Raw genomic sequence first — 21,130 nt, forward strand, 5'->3', positions numbered from 1 at the left:
GGAGAAATTGGGGGTGATGGTAAGATAATACGGGGGAGAAATGATGTCATTGTGGTCACCGGACCGTGCTGAATTACAGTTCTGCAGCGATTCTGACTTCAGGTTAATAATGGGGGCTTGGAAGTTGAGGCAGGAATTGTGTGGCCTGTGGAGTGTTGGTTTAGAAGTAGAAGGCTTGGGGGCGCCTGGGTGGCTCAGTCAGTTAAGCGTCGGACTCTTGATCTCTCAGATCTTGATCTCAGGGTCGTGAGTTCAAGCCCCCAGATTAAAAGAAAAGAAAAAAAGAAGTGGAAGTCTCAGACCCGAGCTCTGGGAGCATAGACTGTGTGACCTTGGGGAAGTCACTTCACCTTGGTCAGTCTCGGGTGTCTCACCTGTAAATGGCGTGATGAGGACCAAAGGAAAGCGTTCTGACCGGCAGCACAAAATGCAAATCTGAAGAGATTTCATTTTTCTGTCTCTGCCTTCTTTCCTTGACAGCCTGTTAGGGGTGCAGACCCAGTCTTTACGTGAGCCAGAGTTTCTTTGGAGCCGAATGAAGGGGAAATGGATTCAGGAGCACCTGGTGGTTAAAGAAATAAAAATACGCGGGGCGCGTGGGTGGTGCAGTCCGTTAAGTGTCCCAACTCCTGATTTTCACTTGGGTCGTGATCTCATGGTCATGAGATCGAGTCCCGCATCCGGCTCTGTGTGCAGCACAGCGTCTGCCTGAGATTCTCTTCCTCTGTCCCTCCTGCGTGCGTGCGCGCGCTCTCTCTTTTATAAAATAAATAAATAACTCTTAAAAAAAAGAATAAGCAAGCAAAGAAAGAAAAATCTGTTGTAATCCTCACCTCATCTGTATTGTGAAAATCATTTCAAATCATCAGTCTGATGTTTTTGGCAAATTTAGCCACTGAATTAGTAGTTGTTGCTGCCTAAGTAGTGAGATCGGCAGTGGGAAAGCTTGTCATTGGCAGCCACATGAGTTAAGGAATCAAGCTGAAGGGGGGTTTTAGAGTTTCTTCTGTGGAAATCACCAGAAGGAGGCGGGCACTCTGACCTGTGGTTGCTTCCGGGCTGGAAATGTGGCCCAAACCGGTCTCTTCACTCCTAATTGGTCTTCATTACTCCTTGCTCCCGAACAGAAACAGGGCTTGGAGACCCCATGTCTTTAGGGGAGAAAACAAATAGGGTCCAAATGCACGCACACGTGCACCAATGATAGGGAGCTTTCCCTGCTTGCTGAGTGGAGAGAGGTTTTTTTCTCATGGTCTTGGGGGACTTCAATCCCATTTCAGGATTGAGTGGATTGAGCAGATCTGACCACGGCCACGTTTCTGTATTTTTCTCACAACCCAGTTGCAACACATGCAATTTTCACAGAGGTGTACTTGTTTTACAACAAATGACTTCTTTTTCTGGTTATTTTTGGGGGAGGAGGATGTGTCATGTCATGAAGCTTATTCTTTGGGCTGTCCATCGTAAAAGGCACAACCCAGCTGGGCATGCTGGGCTGTGGTCGTCTTCGGTCCTTGGCCTCCACAGGGCCCCAGGAGGGGTATGAGGGTGGCCCAGGGCTGCCCTCCCGGCAGCGGGGTGAGCCCTTGGGGCTCTGGACCCTCACCCCAACGTGGACCCCTGCGCTTCTGTTTCATGATTTTTATTTGCTTGACTTTATGGGTAAGAGTCCGCTTCTAAGAAATGTTTGAAATCCAGTGGTGCAGAGAATAGACCAGTACCTAGTATGAATTATTTATTTGTTTATTAAGATTTTCATGGCACCTTTCCTCTCAAAGCTCCAGGCACTAGATGGAGCATTTCAAAGCTGATGTTTAGCGTTAAAGATTGGAAACAAGGTCAGTGGTGGAGGAAGCACTGGGAAGGATGAGAAAAGAGGAAGGAGAAGAAGGCGAGGATGGGTGTCAGCCGTCCGGACCTCAGAGCGGGAGCTGGAGGAGGCAGGTCAGGAAGACCTGGGGCTCTAAGTGGGGGGAACCCTTCAGCCCGGCCAGCCAGTTGTGGTTTCCGAGAAGGTCGTCACACCTCTCTGAGCCTCCTCCAGACCACGGAGGCCGCCCAGTTGACCGCCCAAGCCCCTCCCAGGGGTGATCTTCCCTGGAGGCTGCGCCACTTACCTTTTTAGGTGAGAGGCCTAACACTCCCGCCTAGTAAGTCATTATGGTAATAAAAATGTTTTTTTAATGTTATGCATAAACCTTTCAGTAACAAGTATATTTGTGCTACAGAGTGGTTTTCAACCCTGGCTGCACATTAAAGTCACCTGGGGAACTTTTACAAAATACCACCAAGGCCTGGGCTCCATCCCGGAACAGTGACATCAGCCCTGGGGTGGGGGTGGGGGGCTGTCGCGGAGCAATTGTGTTTTCTCCGAGCACCCCAGGGTTGTTGGAGCTGCTCCGGTGACCTGGTGGAGGTTGACTAGAGGAGGCGGGGCGGTGGAGAGGAGCCAGAGAAAGGCAAGGAAGGGCTGAGTGCTGGGGGCATGGCTTGAAGTGCTTCTCTGATAAACGGGGGGGGGGGGGGGGGGGAATTTCAACTCTGCTTTGATGTTATCAAGCTATAGATTATTCTGGTAGTTAAGTGTGGTTCCTTTGGCTCACGTAGCTTATTGTTCACGTAGTTCAATGCTGGGGAACTTCAGAACTATCACAGCCACGACTTTGGACCCTTCCTCAGCTGCCTGGCCCCCTGAAAGCATCACCACATGCCAGGCCCTGTTGTAGGCGTAGGACACTTACCATATATATGTAAGTTGCGTGTAGCTCAAAGGTTGGTGTTATACTCCCCATTTTTGAGAGGAGGAAACTAAGGCTCGGAGAGGCGAAATAATTTGCCCTGGGTCCCCAAACTTGGATATAGTGGAGAAGGGGATCAAACTTGTTTATGTCTCTCCAAACACACGCCCCTCTTTCCACTGTACGCGCTGTCTCTCAAGATGACACAGGACTTGTTAATTCGTCCCATTGGTGCCTTCTCTTGGGGGGAAGGCCTTTGACTTTCTTCCTTCGGGTAGGTGAGGGAATATGAGGGGAGAAAGTAGCTTCTGAAGGGATTACCTTTGAGACTGAGCAAGGCAATGTAGTGTAATGAAAACATGCAAATACACGGGGGCCTCTAGCCTTGGGCAAGCTTGAAATTAGACCTTGGCCAAGAAACAAAATGGTGGGGCAGTTCAAATGTGGACATGCTTTGGTGTCCTTGACATTACTTAAGCCCTCTGCTTCTCTTGTTTTGATCTGGCAGGCCTGCACGGTGTTACCTTTGTATTCAGGATGGACTCCTGGAGCCAACCCAGGGGGCCCGTGCTCATGCTGGCCTTCCCATGTAGTTCGGTCCTCTCCCAGAACCATGCACTCAAATCAGTCCACTTACTGCCTTCCAGAACAAATGGACTGTGTGTGTCTCCTTCCCTTAACACAATGTTCCATAACCCTATTTTTCTAGCTTAAAACAAAATTAGTCTCTTAAGTGTAAAACTCTTCCCCAGCACTTTTATTAATGGATTGCTTTCATTCAGGGATTATAATGCTTCTATAAGGTGCCACCCCATCTCTTTTCACACCATCTAGGGAAGAAGCTGTGAACTGCTTTCCAAGGAGGAAATTAAGGTTTTGTCAGTGTTGAATGTAGACACAGCTTTCCGTGGGAGTCTCTGGGCCTTAAACCCTTGATGTGTTTGAGAAAATTGTCATGGCCTCTATTTTGTGATACCCCAGATCTATTATGTGAAACAGGTTGTTTTCTGGTATCAGCTGTTCATAGCTGTGACTTGGAGTCATGGCCCCATGGCTTTCCTACATGATGACCAGCTAGGTTTGTGCGTCAGGAGCCCCCGCTCTCCATACCTGGCCCCCCGCATCCTTCACATCCCTGGAGCAGGTTGGCAAGCTAGCTTTTTTTTTTTTTTTTTTGCCCCTCCCCCCACCCTGCCAGGGGTTTGATAGGGCAAACTTTCACTCAAGCCACTCAGACCGACCCTTGTTGGGTCTCTTCTAAGTGTGGATTCTGTCATTGATTCGGCCTTCACATCTTTACCGTTTAATGCCGCTTAATAAAAATATGATGGTTTTCTTTTCCCTTCTCATAATAATATTGCTAGCTTTGGGGGTTCTTTGAAAACCTTGCTGGAGAAGTCCACGGCCAAAGATAACAGTGATATTTGACTTTAAAGGATAGGCTCTGGCTCACTTACGTCCAGTCTCTGAAAAAGGCTAGGAAAGAGGGGAAGATTTCTGGGAGGGTTATGGAAGATGCTCTTGCTCTGGCTGGGAGGTCGGCAGATGAAATTAGGGAAAATGTAGCACCACAGATCCCAGCTCTGGGCTTCACGCTGTGGCCAACCGCATGGAGTCTGCCCTCTTTGAAGATGGGGAAGTCACCTTTCCCCTGGCCAAGTGCGGCAGAGGGGGGCTTTCCCTTTGCCCCTGTGCAGACAGGATTATTTCTAGTCGAAGAAGAGGCCTGTGACTTAGCTTGAGGAGAGCCAGTGCATTCCTTCTGCATTGTGTGGAGAAGAGAAGGCCATCGAGTCCCTAAGACCTTCCTTGCCAGTCGACCCTTTTGATAGCTGGTAGCTGCGTTCTCGGTGGGCACACATTCAGAGCTTTACCCCGTCTGGAGGTAGCCCACGCTGTTCTGTTCTGTGGTCTAGTGCGTGCTGCCTGAGTTTTCTTTGTCACCCTCCTGCTACCCCTCCTCTCCAGGAGCCAGCATCTCTAGCCCTTCCTCACCACCTCTGCTTTCCTTCTCCCTTCTTTTCCTCCTTCCAGGGCTGCCTTTAGCAACAGGGAGAGACAGAGTTGTAGTGGTTGAAGGTGGGGGGCGGGGGCGTGGATGATGCTGCTCAGGGAAAAAAAAAAAAAATCAGCCGAGAGAGCTTAAGGCAGGGAGGAGGGAGGGAAGAACGCTCCAAGCCTAGCACAGCGCAGACCCGCTCCCAGCCTCCCTGTGCTCCTCTCTGAAGAAGGGTGATGAATTTGGTTTGTGCCAACATTAAACTGATAAATGAAATTTGTACGTTAAAACAATGATAATTTAATTGTATTTTCTTTCCTTCTCTCCCATCCACGCTTCTGCCTCCCCCCACCTCTTACTCACTCTTCAGCTTTGGGTAAGGGGGGGGGTGGCGGCGGGGAGGGGGGCTTTGCAAGCTGTCGGTTTGCATTGTGCGGACGGGGAAAGGTCTCTACCTGGCTCATTTTGTCCCCTTTGCTTAGGCTGTCACTGCTGACAGTCCTCATGTTTATTTCATCTCGCGTGGTGGCTGTCTCGTTTCCCTACCCTCCGATGTCATTAACGCACGGAGAGCGGGCCCTGCAGTGTTGAGCCTAATGAATTCCACTGTGGCTGCTTTGCTCCCCACCTCGTTACCAAAGCTCAAGGTGTCAAATTAAACCCAGCCTAGAGAGAAAGAGAAAGTGCGGGAGAGAACGCCGGAGCAGGGGTAGAGGGCGGTGTGGGGAGCACACAAACAGCCCTCCAAAAAGAGCAGGTGGGGAGAGTCGAAACGAGAGGAGTGCCGCAAATGGGTGATTTCCTGGGACCAAGTCCACTTTAAGCAAGGTGACATCCGGGACTCTCGGCGGGACTGAATGACCTACGCTGCGTGGTTTGGGGTTTTGCACCTTGGCCTTGGCTGAGGTTTGTTGCCTTTTTCTTATTGCCTGATTGATTTATCCTCACGGTTTATGCAGATTGGGCACCGAGTGAGAACAGAGTTTATGGAGGGTGTGTGTGTGTGTGTGTGTGTGTGTGTGTGTGTGTGTGTGTGTGTGTAGGAGTAGAGGCCAAATGAGCACTCCTGGTTTAGTGGCTCTGATCAGCTGCAGAAATCCATGTTTTAAAATGGTGGAAAGAGAGGCACCTGGCTGGCTCAGTTGGTAGAGCATGCGACTCTTGATCTCAGGGTTGTGAGTTCAAGCCCTACACTGGGGGTGGAACCTGCTTTAAAAAAAACAAAATGGTGAAAAAAGAAAACCATCACATACATTAAAATAATCCCAGTGGAGGCAGTCTCTGGTACATTCCCCTTCCCCACGCGCACTCCAATCTAGGGAAGAATATTTCCTTCATCTCTTTGATATATGACGTTATACAATTTATAGCATTTTTCTGTATGTTACTGGCATTTTATCATTGGAGTATTTTGTTTGAATGACCATTAATAGAGTTCTCCCATTTTACAGATGGGTAAATGTGGGGAGATGTTACCTTACTTGTTCAAGATGATAGAGCTAAAAGGTGACAGGGGTTATAGTGTAGGTCTTCTCTTTCCAGAATTTCGTGTTTTTTTCCCTTATACCACAAAACTTCCTAGATGTAGTCAAAGGTGGGAGGAGATTGGTGATGAATTTTAAAAATTGAAGTAAATTTATATACAGTAAAATGAATAGAACTTAAGTATATACTTGGATATGTTTTGACAAATGAATTTACCCGTGTAACCAAGTAACCAGCACTCTTCCATCACCCTGCAAAGTTTCCTTTTGCCCTTTGTACCTCAGTTTACCCCCAGCCTCTGCCCCAGATAACCACTGTTGTAATTTTTATCATCAGAGATTAATTGTGCCAGTTCTTATACTTTGTATTAATGGGATCATGTAGTATATATACAATTGATCTTTGAATAACTCGGGTTTGAGTGTGTGGGTCCACTTTTATGAAGTTTTTCTCAATAAATACGGTGAGGGCTGTAAATGTATTTTCTCTTCCTTACAATTTTCTTCAAAAAATTTACTTTTCTGTTGCTCCCTTTATTGTAAGAACACGATGTATAATACATATACAAACTCGGTGTTAATCAACGTTTATGTTCTTGGTTAGGCTTCCACTTAACAGTAGGCTATTAGTCGTTGAGTTTTGGAGGAGTCAGAAAGGTTAGTAGGGGCAAAAATCAACAACACAAGAAACAGTAAGCGAGGATGTGGCGAGAAAGGAACCCTCATTCACTATTGGTGGGAATGCAAACTGGCACTGTGGAAAACAGTATGGAGGTTCCTCAAAAAATTAAAAATAGACTTACCATATGATCCAGTAATCCCATTACTGGGTATTTACCCAAATAATATGAAAACACTAATTTGAAAAAATATATGCACCCCTATGTTTATTGCAGCATTATTTAAAATAGCCAAATTATGGAAGCAGCCCAAGTATCCATTGATCGATGAATAGATACAGAAAATGTGATGTAAACACACACACACACACACACACACACACACATGCACACACACTGGAATATTACTGAGCCATAAAAAAGAATGGAATCTTGTCATTTGCAACAACATGGATGCATCTGGAGAGTATGTTGCTAAGTGAGATAAGTCAAAGAAAGACAAATACTATATGATTTCAGTCATATGTGGGATTAAAGAAACAAAACAAACAAACAAAGAAAAAAGGGATAAACCAAAAAACCAGATTCTTAACTAACAGAGAACAAGCAGAAGGTGACCAGAGAGGAGGTAGGTGGGGGGCTGCAGGAAATAGGTGATGGGGTTGAAGGGTACACTTATCCTGATGAGCACTGAGCAATGTATAGAATTGTTGAATCACTATATCGTACACCTGAAACTAAATCTAATACTGTATGTTAACTAAATGGGAATTTAAACAAAACAAAACTTAATGCGCATGGCTCTTCGACTGTGTGAATGGTTGGCTCTCCTAACCCCCACACTGTTAAAAGGTTAACTGTCCTTGAGTACCTCGCTTTTGCTCATCATAATTTTGGGGGGATTTTTACATGTTAATCCTTGGATCAATAGTTTGTTCCTTTTTATTGCCAAGTGGGTAGTCTGTTGTATGAATGTACCATAATTTGTTCATCCGGTCTCACTTGGGATTTTTCTTAAGAAAAAAATTGTCTGGAAATAATTTGATGCTTAAGACACAAATTTTCAAAAACAGTTTTGGAGCACAGGATGGTCACCTCAGCCTGGCTCCCCTGAATTCAGTCTCAGGGCCATGCTGACTGGTGACAGGGACGGGAGAGCAGAGAGCCACAGCACACAGACTTCATGGCCACATTTCTCAAACCTTGGCCCACCGACTGGTGCTTTAATGGCTTGCGACTTATTTTCCTCTTTGCTTGGAGTTCATTGCCTGGTTCGTTGTCCTTTGCCATTAATGACCATAAACGTGGCAACAGAACAATGATGCCCTCCCTTCTTTGGCATTTTATCCCTTTGTGTTGGTTGATTTTAGAATTCTCCTGCTCCTTCTCTCAAGATTAAAGTGGAACTTTATTTTGGAGACACTTCTACCATTTCCTTTCCAGATAGTAGAGTGAAGTCAAGGGTATCACTGTTTGGAACTAGAAATTGCTGGCAGATATTCTTTAAATACAAAGAATGGGGGAGCATCTAGCTAGAGGGACAACCTGGAAAACTTTGTCAGATTGTTTGGCAACTTAGAATCACAAGAGAATTCAGGTTCCCTGACATAGCCCAGCACTGTTGCCTTGAATCAAACAGGTAAGGGGTGTGTGTGTGTTTTCAGGAAATTGCCACGTGTACCGACAGAAAAGCGCCCACAGTCTTTTGTACTCTGGTTAGAGTTGACATCAGGGTAAGACACGAGTTCTCAGGTTTCATCGACTTACACTTGTTAATAACCCACTGCCCCAGCCTTGCTGAGCCCACTGGAGCAGTGCAGATCCAGAAGGGTTTGTAGATACGGGGACAAGTAAAGCCAGAAATACTGGAATTTAAATTCTTTCCTTCTTTAAACTTTCCCCAGTGATGTTTATACTTTCTCACGGATCTAAATGGGGAGAGAATGGTCTGAGAGTAGAGGTGTGGAGGTAGCACATTAGCAGTCCTACTTTCTGTGTACCCTGCACACAAAAATCCACAAGATATTCAGTTACATGGCATTAGAGAGGCTTGTTCAGGAAGGACTGTTATCGTGTGAGTCATTTCAAGAACCCTGGCAGGTAACCGAATCTTAAGCAGGGCCCCTGGCATGTAGCTTGTGTCACGGACAGCATCTTGGCGAGGATAACTCGGGGCAAGAACTGGTTTTATGGAAAATAGCCAAAACGAGTTACTCATTAATTCAGCATACCCCCCCCACCTCTGACATCTTTCTTTCTTGGGTACCTGTCTTCTACAGGGCACCATGCTATGGGGTACGGTCCGGCTTCTGGAGTAGAAAAGTCCAGTGTTGAATAAATAGGATTGATGAGGCACATGGGTGTTGGGACCACTTTTAACCTCCCAGAGAATGAGCTACCTTGGGTGTTGACCCATTGGGATGATCAAGACAGCGTGGCTATCTCTGATAATGATCAGTGAGTTTTCTTCTTGCAGTCGACCCCATTTTTGTGTTTGCTGGTCTGGAGCTCCAGTTTACCTCCTTGATGGAGGTCATCTGTTTTGGTTTTGTTTATTTGTTTGCGTTGGGCTTTAGAGTTATAAAACACTGTATACAGTTGTGTGATGTAGTTGCTCCAATCCTTAGTGAATAGGCTTTTTACATGGCATGGGTGGGTTGCTTTTATAACGAAACTGCTGCCATATGGTTAGGGTCTAGTGCAGTTGAAGGACTTGACGGGGACTTAAATGACAAATGAGGCAGTAGCTGCTTTTGGAATCAATAGGTATATGGAACAGGAAGGTGGTATAACTATTCACCATTATAGTATACACCACTTTGACTGGTATGGATCATATATGAATATTTAGCCTTCAGTGACTGCAGGTAGAGAGTGGAATTAACATGGTATATTCTTAAATATTGTAGAAATGATATTTTTTAAGAGAGTCAAAATTAAGATGCTCTCATTATCCGATTAACTGAGCAGAAAGTGGGCTGTTCACTATAATGAATAACTTTTAGGATCTATTGGTAGAGATCCTGAGTGGGGAGAAATGTCACATATATATTGGCCTAACACGTAAGTAATTAAGTACCTGTGGCCAGGTAGCTTAGGCAGATACGCAGACTGAGGAATGCAGCAGCAGGAGCAGTGATGTCCTGATGAAATCTGTTATAGTTGACTAGTGAATAACCTTTCTCAAGTAAATAGTAATTCAGAATGGACAAAAGCTTCATATGTCTCTTGGGAATGTTTGTCCCAGTTATATTTGCCTATAGAATCTGTGCTCTTCTAATGGATCCAAACCGTTGCAGAGTTAGAAAATTTTTAAAAAGTAATAGAATTCATCTCATCTGAGCTCATTTAGATCAATAAGCTGGTAATGCTGTGTTTTCATTTCCCTGAAACTAAATTATAAAAAATACTTCTTCATTAGCATTTCAAGACTAAGTAGGCTCTCAGATTTGTATGGGACCACAACACGTCTATTCCTTTTGTCTTGGATAAATTATGAGGGGGAAACTGTCTGGAATTTGGCGGCAACATGGCGTGCCATCTGAGGCCACTGGAGGATTTGCTGTGTCAATGTAAGATTGAGTGATGGACACTGAGGAACTGAAGGGAAAAACCCTGCTCCATGTGAAATGGAAAGTAAAAGGACGGAAAAATGCCAGAACGTTCAGGAAATTCTTGTAATATGACTAATTGTGCGTGAGGTTCATAGATACCAGTTCTCCTGCTGGTGTCCTCATGTTCTAGAAATGGCTTACCATTGTACTATGATACTAGCTTTTGTATGTTATGTGTAATATGCTGTATTGTATGTGCGTCCTTTACCAGGTGGGTGATAACGTGTTTTGCCCAAGTGTGAGTTCATGAATGGGTCAACTGGGCCTTACTTGTATGACACCAAGCCTGTGTTAAGAATGGAAAAAAAAAAAAAATCACCTGATGGGGGGTATATGACTAATGCAGTGATGTTAAGACAACATATTCTAGTCTCACTACACAAATCAGCTGCTGCTTGATAAGCAAAACGAAACAATGGGGAGTGTATTGGTGCTATTTTCCACAAGGTGGAAAAATACCAAGAGCGTATGTAGAGATGATAAACAATAGTTGACTCCAGGAGACAAGCTTCTGAAATGTGTGGCAATTGAGGGACATCAGAGTGGAGCCCTTTTTACAGTGACTTGGGTAGTTCTACCTGCTCTAGTTAAACATTTTTAGGACTTGGGAAATGTGTCATGCATTGGTGTCTATTCAGAAGGTGGGGACATCTGCTGTCTGTCATGTAATTGGGAGACTTTTATCTCGACAGTAGACAATAATAATACAGTAAACCAAACCTCATATTATCACTGATGTATTAAAACTGGGATTAATCGAAGCAATAAAATCAAAACAACAGTGAACGCTTATGTACTGTGTGAGGTAAAGTTTACCTCACTATCAGAAATAAAACAATAATCTCATAATTCTAACATTTTCCATGATACCTGTGTTATGAGGGCAGCAATGAGATGAGAAATCCATACAAGATGCTAATAATAACTCAGTTGGTCCTGAACCAGGGAATGTGGGATGGTGAAGTACATTTATATCGCACCATTCTGTGCAACGCTAGGTGATCCAGGTGTACCTCTGGTTTCTTTTTTTGGTCCGCTCGAGTGGAAAGGAGGCTTGCTTTTACCTTGATAGCGTGGTTAAGGGAAGAAATGCGCTTTTTCCTTCCTGAGTTAGATTTGCTGTCTTTACTGCCTTTCATTTACTCACGCTGATCGGTGTGGCTTTATTGACCGTTGCGGTTTCAGCCCGTGTAACCCGCGTGCTGTTTGGGAAGGAAACGTGATGGGCAGAGTTAAACAAAGTCCAGGTGCCTCTTCCAGATGACTCGCCATTTTGTCATCCTGGTGGCTTTGGTGTCATGCCTGCTGATATTTGTGCCCTGACATCAGGCAGATTCTCGGGGACGAGGGGAGAGAGTGATGGATGGCAGGTGGGGGGGCAGGTGGGGAGACCTCAAATTCAAAAGTCGCTCCCCTTTCTCTTGGAACCACGATGGCATTCAGGAGTTGTGGTTATTTCTCAAGTATTAAAAAGAAAGAAAAAAAAGGAAGAACAGAAAGAAGGAGAACAAGGGTAGAAAAACAAACACAAAACCATCTCTACCTTACAGCCCAATCATGCGGCCGTGATTTAGTGCACTCGTCAAAGTGACCCTGTACCCAAACACCAGGAAAGTGCTGTCATTTCTTAAGGTCCACGTCAGTCTGGTGTGTGGGTCAGCCACTTGAAAACTGTGTCCTCTGTGGCCATAGGGGTTTCTGGGAATTTCAGTTCTTGCATAAGAAGGACCGAAATAAGTACGGGTATTACTAGAGATGAAATGTCGGAGATCTCTTCAGACAGATCATGGCTGTGCTGGAACCACAGCATTTGCCCTGGACAGCAGCTCGATAGCCTTGCAGGTTTGATAGTATAGAAGTAAGTAAACAGCACGGTGTCATAGAAATAGCACCAGGTTTTGAGTCGTCCCAGTTCTGCTGCATGTCCACAGATAAGAGCCAGGTTTAGGACCTTGGATGGGCCACTTCACCTCTCCAGCGTTGGGCTATTGATCCGTAAAATGGGGATTTTAATAGCTACCTTATAATACTAATAGGCAGTGTTTATGGAGCACCTGCATAACACGGACTGTTGTCATCACTTTGCATGCATTGTCCATTTGAAGACTCACCACAACCCCTCTAAAGTAGGAGGTCTTCTGCTCATTTTATAGCGGAGGAAACAAAGGACAAAAGAGCTTGAGTAACTTGCCCCAGCGCAGAGTCATCATGTGGCTCGATCGTAGACGCATGGATTTCTAGAACCCTCACCCGGGGGATCGGGAAGACTAATGGCAGCCGTGGCGATCCCTCATGCAGCGCACAGCGCATGGTGAAGAGGAGGCTCTCACCAAGTGTGCCTTCCGTCGCCACCTCCTTCCTCCTCCTCGGGAACAGCGTGCCATGGGCACGGAGAGGAAGTCTTTCTTTCCCGAGTAGTTGGAAATGGGGTTCTAGAAATCACAGCCTGGGAATGTGCCCAGACTTGAAGCGACACACTGGTTCATGCCATCTCGGCTGCAAGGGGGGCAGGGGGCAAAGGTTCGGTCGCAGGAAGATTTGGGATCCTGCATCCTCATTCCTGGGGGGCTTGGGGGGGCACACGGAGGGCAGCCGGCGACCTTTTCTCTCTCAGCTTCAGGCGTGGGCCATGCATTTCTCTGCCACGTCCTCCTCAGGAATACCGCCCTCCTTGGTAGTTATGCCTGAGTTCCCGGAGGACAGCACCCGTGGCCGAGACTTCCCTTGTGTCCCCAGACACAAGGGGACACAAGCAGCACTGAGCGTGTGCTGTATCTTCCCAAGCCATTCACGCAACCCCCGGGATCCTTTGAGTGAGTCAAGGGAAAGTTGGGTTTGCACCGAGCTCGCAGGAGATGAGTCTGCGAAGAACGTCCTCTTGCCGTTTCAGGGGTTCCCACCAGTCTCGGCTTCTCCCCTCTCCCTGGCAGCGGGGGCAGGAGCACCTAGCACTTGGCTGCTTGGAAATAGGTGCCCAGCCCTTGAATTTGGCAGGGAGGTGAGCAGAGAGCCAGGACGACAGAGGGGCCCGTGGTGGGATGCTGTCCCAAAGCCAGCAGCACCCTGCCTGGCTCCCAAGTTCCTGCGACCGTGCTCTGGCCCTGTTCTCGGCTGCCGGTGCTTTTCTTTTTTTTTTCTTTTTTTTTTTTTTTCCTATTCCGAGTTTGGTTCTCCAGGCTTCCTGTTGATTCTGTGAGGCACTGCATATCTGTCCACTAAATGCCTTCCCTCGGTAGGTGAGCCAGAGTGCATTCCTGCTGCTTGTACCCGAACCTTGACTGGTGGAGGAGGTGAGGGGGGGTCGGCTTCCCAGAGGAGAGTGAGCAGGGGCCGGGAACCGATCGCGTTTCCCAGGGTGTATGAGGACAGAGACAAGATTCTCTGAGTGAGCAAAGGAGTTCTGGGAGAAAAGGAGGTGTAAGCGAACTGGGGAAGGATTGCACCTGGCTGTAACATATAAGGGAATGTTGTCTAAGCCTGAAATACTGGTTTGGGCTTTGCACTGAGGCCTTTGGGGACCTGGCCTACATGGGACATGCTGGGGCCTGGAGCTTTGGGGCACTTACACCAGGCTCGAAATGCAGCTGCCAGGAGGCTGAGGCTTCTCAGCTGCCCCGACGTGGCGGAGCTGGGAAGACTCAAAACACCTGCCTGTTCTGAGGGCTTGGCGGGAGATCCGGGACTCCTGCTGGGGTGGAGGGAAGGACTTGTTGCTCCTTGTCACCCTATCAGCTAGACAAAGGCAGAGTCGGCCGTTAAGCCCCAACCGCAGAGGAAGAAGGTAGTGGTTTCGTCTAGAGGTCACACTCGGTGGTTGTAGTGACGCCCACTCCCATTGCTTTCTTTTCTTGGTTAACAAAACAGTGCTGCTCCTATGCACATTACCCTCACCTGAAGCTCCTCAGCGCATTGGCCAGTCACTGAGCTTTGAAAACCCAAGCCCAGGATGCGTATTTTTTTTTTTTTAAGTATAGTATTGTATTTCTAACAATAACACAGATTGCGGTCTGTGCCTCTAAACAAATAATGCATCAACTGTTGATACGATTCATTCCCTTTCTAGGATTTACGAACTCCTCCCCCACAAATTCTGTGTAGTCCAAGCATTACCTGCCTTACCTGTGGAGCCAGGGCCCTTCATGAATCTCTCTCCTGTGCTTCTGCCGGGGAGGCGGCCAGGTCATCAGCACACTGCCCTAGCCGAACGCGTTTGGAGGCAGACACATTGCGGGTTGTGGTGCCTGTTCACCTTGCTGAAGTACATAGGCTGGGAGTAGCCAAGAGAAGAAAATCTCTTGTCTGGTTTTCTCTGTATCCACCAACTCTTCCTCACTGGACTAAAGTCTGTTTTTTGTTTTTTCAAAATTTTATTTATTTACTTGAGAGAGAGAGAGAGAGAGCGCACGAGCAGGGGGAAGGCAGAGAGAGAAGCAGGCTCCTCACAGAGCAGGGAGCCCTATGCGGGGCTTGATCCCAGGACCCCGGGATCATGACCTGAGCCGAAGGCAGACGCTTAACTGACTGAGCCACCCAGGCGCCCCTGGACTGAATTTTTTGTAAGTTGAACCCCCACTGCCATTTGTTTATGTTTTAATTCTTCAGCATCCATAGTGGTCAGAAAGAAAAGGAATGCGTGTGTTTTGAGCCTCTGTGCGTGGAGCCAGCAGAGTTCCCTCTCTCCCTGGTGTCTGAAGAACGCCCCACCTGGTATGAGGGGTAACGTTATCCATGGTTCGTGTCCAAGGGCTCTCCACGTCCATAGGGCGAGCCCGAGACTGTTCCCACAATGTGGCCTAGCGACCACTAGCAATTTCACTGTAAGCCGGTCTCTTCTATTGATCTTTGTGATTTTATTTTTGGTACGAATGTGCATGTAAGCATTACCACCTCAGTGGAAGTTAAAAGTTGTATCAGTTTTTTATTTATTTCATATTTTCAAGTAGAGGTGGAGAGGTTGGTTATAGAGTTAAGGCGGGGGGGTAGCCTGAAGACCTAAAAAATATATATATATACTCTCATAGCATCAATTTTCTGAATGGTTTCTTCTTAAATACTCTCTAAATTCTATTAAATCAATTCCTTTCAGACTTGAAGAAAGAGCTTTTTTTTTTTTTTTTTTTTTGAAATACCTCCTCAGTCTGTTTTTGGAATGTTCAGCCTGACCAGACATGATTCAGCCTTCTTGGAGACATGGTTTAGGTAGAGTTCATAGGATGCTGACAGAATCCCCTGAAGCCCCTGGAAGGCCTGGATGCATGGTCTGCACTGCCTTCTCTACCAGGTCAATCCCGAGTTTCCACAGTCAAACGTGGTGGTTCGGCGTCCTGCATGATGGCTCGGGGTCAGAGAGGGCACTGAGGAGACACTTCTGGCAAGCCTGGAGCCCCAGGGTGGGAGTGGAGCTTCCCTGGATTAAAGTGTCTGCACAGGGGCGCCTGAGGGGCTCAGTCGTTAAGCGTCTGCCTTTGGCTCAGGTCATGATCCCGGGGTCATAGGATCGAGCCCCGCATCGGGCTCCCTGCTCGGTGGGAAGCCTGCTTCTCCCTCTCCCACTCCCCCTGCTTGTGTTCCCTCTTTCATTGTGTCTCTCTCTGTCAAATAAATAAATAAAATCTTTAAAAAAAATAAAGAGTCTGCACAGCCTCTTGGCAGTGGGATGCCTTTGTTCCCACGCTGTGCTGGGCTTTCCACAATCTCCTGGAGTTTGGTTCCTTGGTTATGATGATCCGTCTTTCTCCCGTGTTGTTACCTTCTTGTGGTGTGAAGGTTTATCACTCTGGGTTATACATACCTATGAACACGCACGTATATTGATTTTTCTTTTGCCAGGAAATGGTTAATGTGCAGGATTTGGATCAGAACGAGTTTTTCTAACTCCTGGGTTAGAACCGTCTCCCTCCCTTATTTTATGATTGTGTTACTACAAAGAACTACATCTCTACAACACAAATGTTTTAAAATGGACTGTGATATCAGAGGTGCATTGGTGCTAACAGGAGCATGACTTGTGCAAGTATGTCCCGCCCAGCTTTGTAACTTTCTGATGTCTCTGAACACGGCACATGTGTGTCAGCCAAAGGGATGACTTAAGCAAAATGTAAAGTGTGTTTTTTTTTTCCCCCAGTAAGTCTTTTATCTTGAGATTTGGTCAGAGCAGAAGGTATCTTAGTGGGGCACCTCTCCCCATGGATACAACATGATCTGGTGTAATAATACGTTACTGTTCACGAGTCATGGAACCTGTTCAACATTATGTGCTTTGGGCTGTGGCCCATAGCTTGCCTGATCTAGGCTCAGAACGTAAAGATACTTATCATCGACACGCTGTGTGTTCTTTAAAAGTAAAGCCATATCAAAGATACTTACATTTAATGAGATGATTGCACCTGTCTGTCATTGCAATTAAAACATTTATGAGATCATCAAACACTTTTTGAGCGCTCCTCAATGTATTGCTCTTGGTATGATATCCTATCCATCATAGTCCTATGCAAATAATTATATTAGCGAAGTATGGTGAAGAGTGTTGGCGCCTTAAGTAAAATATCAATTGCCAGGTAAGTTGGGGTGAACCCTAGGCCACCTTTCATAGTGCAGCTATGACTAATCAGATGGTGTGTCGGTTAATTACTCTTCCCAGAAGCCAAGTGTTAAAGAAAGTCAGAGACGGTGGTCCTGCGTGCGGGAATCCAAGCACCTGCCGAATGGTACCTGATGATTTTGTTAAGGGACTTCAGGCAGCCTCCCTGTTTGTGACAGGTAAATCCTGAATGAGGAAAAATGCATGCTTTGTCAGTCAGAAACTGGCAGACACTTTGCATGTGGTGAATATAATGAATTACTCATATTAATCCACGTAAGCAAGGGAGGTAGCTGTATGTCAGTGAGAAGGACGTAGATGTCTCAACTGAAGTAAATGAACTGAGGTCAGCGAGCTCAGAAAGTGTACATTTCCCTCATTTCACAGGATGAAGTCTTTCCTTATGAGGATCGGACATTAGCCAGCTGGGGAACCTTGTCCAGGTGTCCTTTCAAGGCTCCGTGTCTTCTCTTGTAGGTGGTGCCTATCCCTCTAGTCATGTGTTCAGGTAGCAGTGGTGCCAACATGGGTCACGATATCAACCAGCACCATGCATTAGGGTTTCTGGCTAGAGTTGAACCCCCATCATGAGAGACCGGTCCTGGTGTCCTTCTGCACTGTTGGCAAGCTTCAGGATGGCATCCACTGCACCCAGTGGCACAGGGAGGCTCCTCCACTGGGCCAGCTCTGCCCGTGCTCCTGTCAGTGATTTGGCCACTTCTTCTAAAGATCCACATGCCTCGTCATCGTGGTTACCAAAAGACCGAGTCTTCTGAGTTCTATTGCTGCTCTTTCAAATCTAAGCTTCATCAGATTGGTGGGACCCATTTTATCTGCCTGCATCTAGCTGCAAGGGTGTCTGGGGTTTTAAGTCTTGTGGTTTGGCCTGGGGGGGGGGGGTGGACTTCTAATGTAGGAAATGATCAAAATTGTAATGTCTCAAAGACATTCGACAACAGTAAAATGTAAGGCATGGGATTCTCAGTTTGGAGCCACCCTAGGAGGGGAGGGGTGCACCAGACCGGATGGATGGCGTCGGGGAGCTCTGGAATGTGCTTCTTGGGTGCCGTTCACTGTCCTGTGAACACCTCAACCTTAGAGGAGGTCCCCGGGGACCGTCTTCTTGGGGTATACGTCTGACTTGGTGGCTCCCTTCTGTGGCCTTCTTGGCTGCCTGTGGCAGCTCAGCTCTTCCTCCCAATACTTCCAAAGGCTGGATGGAAGGAGAGGAGGCTCTGTTCATTTCTGCATTCAGTGGACACATCCTGAATGCTAAAAGGGGACTTAGGTCCATTATTATCATTATTCTTACTTGATGCTTTTGTATATAAATATGCCTAAGGTTTCAAAGATTCCGTGATGTATTTAGCTAATGCTTATGTTGTTATAATGTACTCGTGTGTTCGTTTCTCAGATTAGTCTGAGAAAGAAAAATGAAATGATGATAGCTGCTCAAAGACGCCTGATAACAGATTCTGGCTGATGGAGCAGATACTCTGCAGCTTGATAAGCTCAGTAGAACTGTGGGGCTTGCGTTATTGCTATTCCAATAATAGAAATGTCCCTCGACTGGTTTCAGAGACTATCAGTTAGTAATGCCGGGGAGAAGGGCTGAAAGAGATAGAGAATGAGGGATAGGGATGAGGAAGAAGGTTCCTGAGAGTCCCTGGATTTTTTTTAAGATTATTTATTTATTTATTTGAGAGCGAGAGAGAACACGAGTGGAGGGAAGGGGCAGAGGGAGAGGGAGAGGCAGGCTCCCCGCTGAGCAGGGAGCCCGACGTGGGGCTCGATCCAGGACCCTGAGATCCTGACCTGAGCCGAAGGCAGATGCTTAACCGACTGAGCCACCCAAACGCCCCATAGATAAAATATTAAAAAAAAAAAAAAAAACTTTAAAAAATAAAATTGAGGGGAATTCAGATTAAAGTCCTGCCCCCCCCAAAAAAGTAGCAATAAGTAATAATTTAATAATCACTACCTTTTGTGAGTCCTGATCATGTGTCGAGGGCTTTAGTATAGGTTATCTCACTGAATCTTCTTCACAGAACTCTTTATTCTTTTAAAGATTTTATTTAGTTATTTAAGAGAGAGAGAGTGTGTGACGAGCATGATCAGGGGGAGAGAGAGTGAACCTGAAGCAGACTCTATGCTGAGTGAGGAGCCTGACGTGGGGCTCCATCCCATGACCATGAGATCATCAACTGAGCCAAAACCAGGAGTCAGTCGCGTAATTGAGCCACCCAGGTGCCTCCCCCCCCCCCCCCCCAGAACACCTCTATAGAGGACATCATTCCTCCTTTTCTCAGATGAATAAACTGAGATTTGGAGGTTTTATGTAACCAGTCTTGGTCACACAGCTTGTCCTGGGTAGACCTGAGATTTGAACCTGGATTTGCTTTCAAGCACTAGGCCACACCGGCAGAACAGAGCCTGCGCTCCCGTCTGTCTTGAGATGGTTCTAGCACTCTAGCGATTCCGAGCTTCCTTGCTCTCCACCCAGACTGACGCTGCCCCTGGAGGCTTTTTCAGGCCCACTGCTCCATTTTCATGAACCCTTGGCCTTGCGACCGTCCCTTTCTCTTACTGCTCATTTTGATCATCCAGTGTGTGTGTGTGTGTATGTGTGTGTGTGTGTGTGTGTATTTAGTTTCTGTCCTTACATGGCAGCGAACTAAGAAAAAAGAAATGCAAATGTTTGAGCTAAGGTCTTTGCCTTATAGAAGTTTGTAATCTGAAAAAATAAATATTGGCAGAGCAATAACTCTGACTCTGCTGGGACTGCAGAGTACAAAGAAACAGAAGACATTTGGGCCAAGACAGGAGTGTTGGGTCACGGTCAGTGAGCTGTGTCTCAGACCCCGTGGGTAGCCATCTCAGGCTGCAGGCATCTTACTGACAAAACCTCCGTCATAAACCGTAAGTAGTCTTTCACTGAAGCACAGCTAGACCCTTGGTATTCAAAGAGTTCATATTCTTGGTTTCAGCTCTTAAGATGACCACATGTCTATGGGATATCGTAAGCGTAAGTTTGCTGAGACACAGATTGAAGGACTTTTGTGAGGGCGAGTCATTAGCCTGGAGGAGGGCCCAGGTGGCTGCAGGCAGCCCTGTCTCCACGGAGTGGGATCCTCGTCTGTGAGGGCTCCCAGAGGTCTCCAGACAACAAGGGCTTACTGTAAATGCAGTCTACACTCCCCGCATTTGGTTTCCTGGCCTGTCCAGACAGTGAAAGACTTTGAGGCCAGCAGGCTGTCCTTCTGGCTGGATGTAAATGGCTCTTCACCCCCCCACCCCGCACTGAGGGTGGGTGGAATGCTGTTCACAGATCTCTCCCTGATTGATAGGGCTTGTCTGCAGAAATGGTGATGGATGTCCACTTCCACTTGCTTCTCCTAGGGGAGCTCCTCCTCCTTCACGTTTTTTGGTCAAGAACTGTGTCATCATCACCACCTCCTATCATCTGTTCCCAACAGTGAACCCTTTGCTCCGTGGTCTTGAACTTGGACTCTTGTGAAATCGAGCACAGAGCCCCCACCGAGAGACTCGTTCTTCCCCAGGAGCCCTTTGTTGTGAACCTAGGCAGCTGGTAAAGGGACTGGTGTACTGTGTCCGGTTTCCTTTTCCCATCAAACCTGATCGTGTCTTGATGGGGCAGGTGGTTGCCCTTGAGGCTCAGAAAGGTTTCACCTCTGTAGCGAAAAAGCAGCCAGGTGTGTACCCATCCTCTCTCCTCTCCCACGCCAACACCCCTGCACCCAGCCCACCTCCACCAAGAGTCAGGGTTGCCCGAGTGAGAAATGCACAGCCTCCCGGCCAAAGGCTGGGTCCCGAGGTGATCTTTAGGTAGGTGTAGATAACAGGGAGCTTCAGAGCCCTGCCAGAATCACTTGGCCACGGCCCCAAGATAATATTTGAAATCCTTGTGCGAGAGAGTGTCAAAGGATAATGTACTCTTCCCCCTCTGCCTTACCTTCCCCCAGCGCGGCCAACACTTGACGTCTTTTTATCAGATGAGCTTGGCACTGCCAGGACCGGCTCCTCGCGCCAATGTGGCAGCATCCACAGCCCCTCAGCTTGTTAGACTGAAAGAAT

General features: G+C 46.9%; 1 protein-coding gene across 2 annotated transcripts in view; it reads left to right on the forward strand.

Annotated features, from left to right (window-relative positions):
- The window catches only part of PBX1 (PBX homeobox 1), a 279,581-nt gene that overhangs the window by 77,478 nt on the left and 180,973 nt on the right, over positions 1–21,130 (forward strand). The gene's annotated exons all lie outside the window — the stretch shown is intronic.

This window comes from Callorhinus ursinus, unplaced genomic scaffold (assembly GCF_003265705.2).
Source record: "Callorhinus ursinus isolate GAN/ISIS: 27379988/994484 unplaced genomic scaffold, GSC_fseal_2.0 scaffold54, whole genome shotgun sequence".
Lineage (NCBI taxonomy): Eukaryota > Metazoa > Chordata > Mammalia > Carnivora > Otariidae > Callorhinus > Callorhinus ursinus.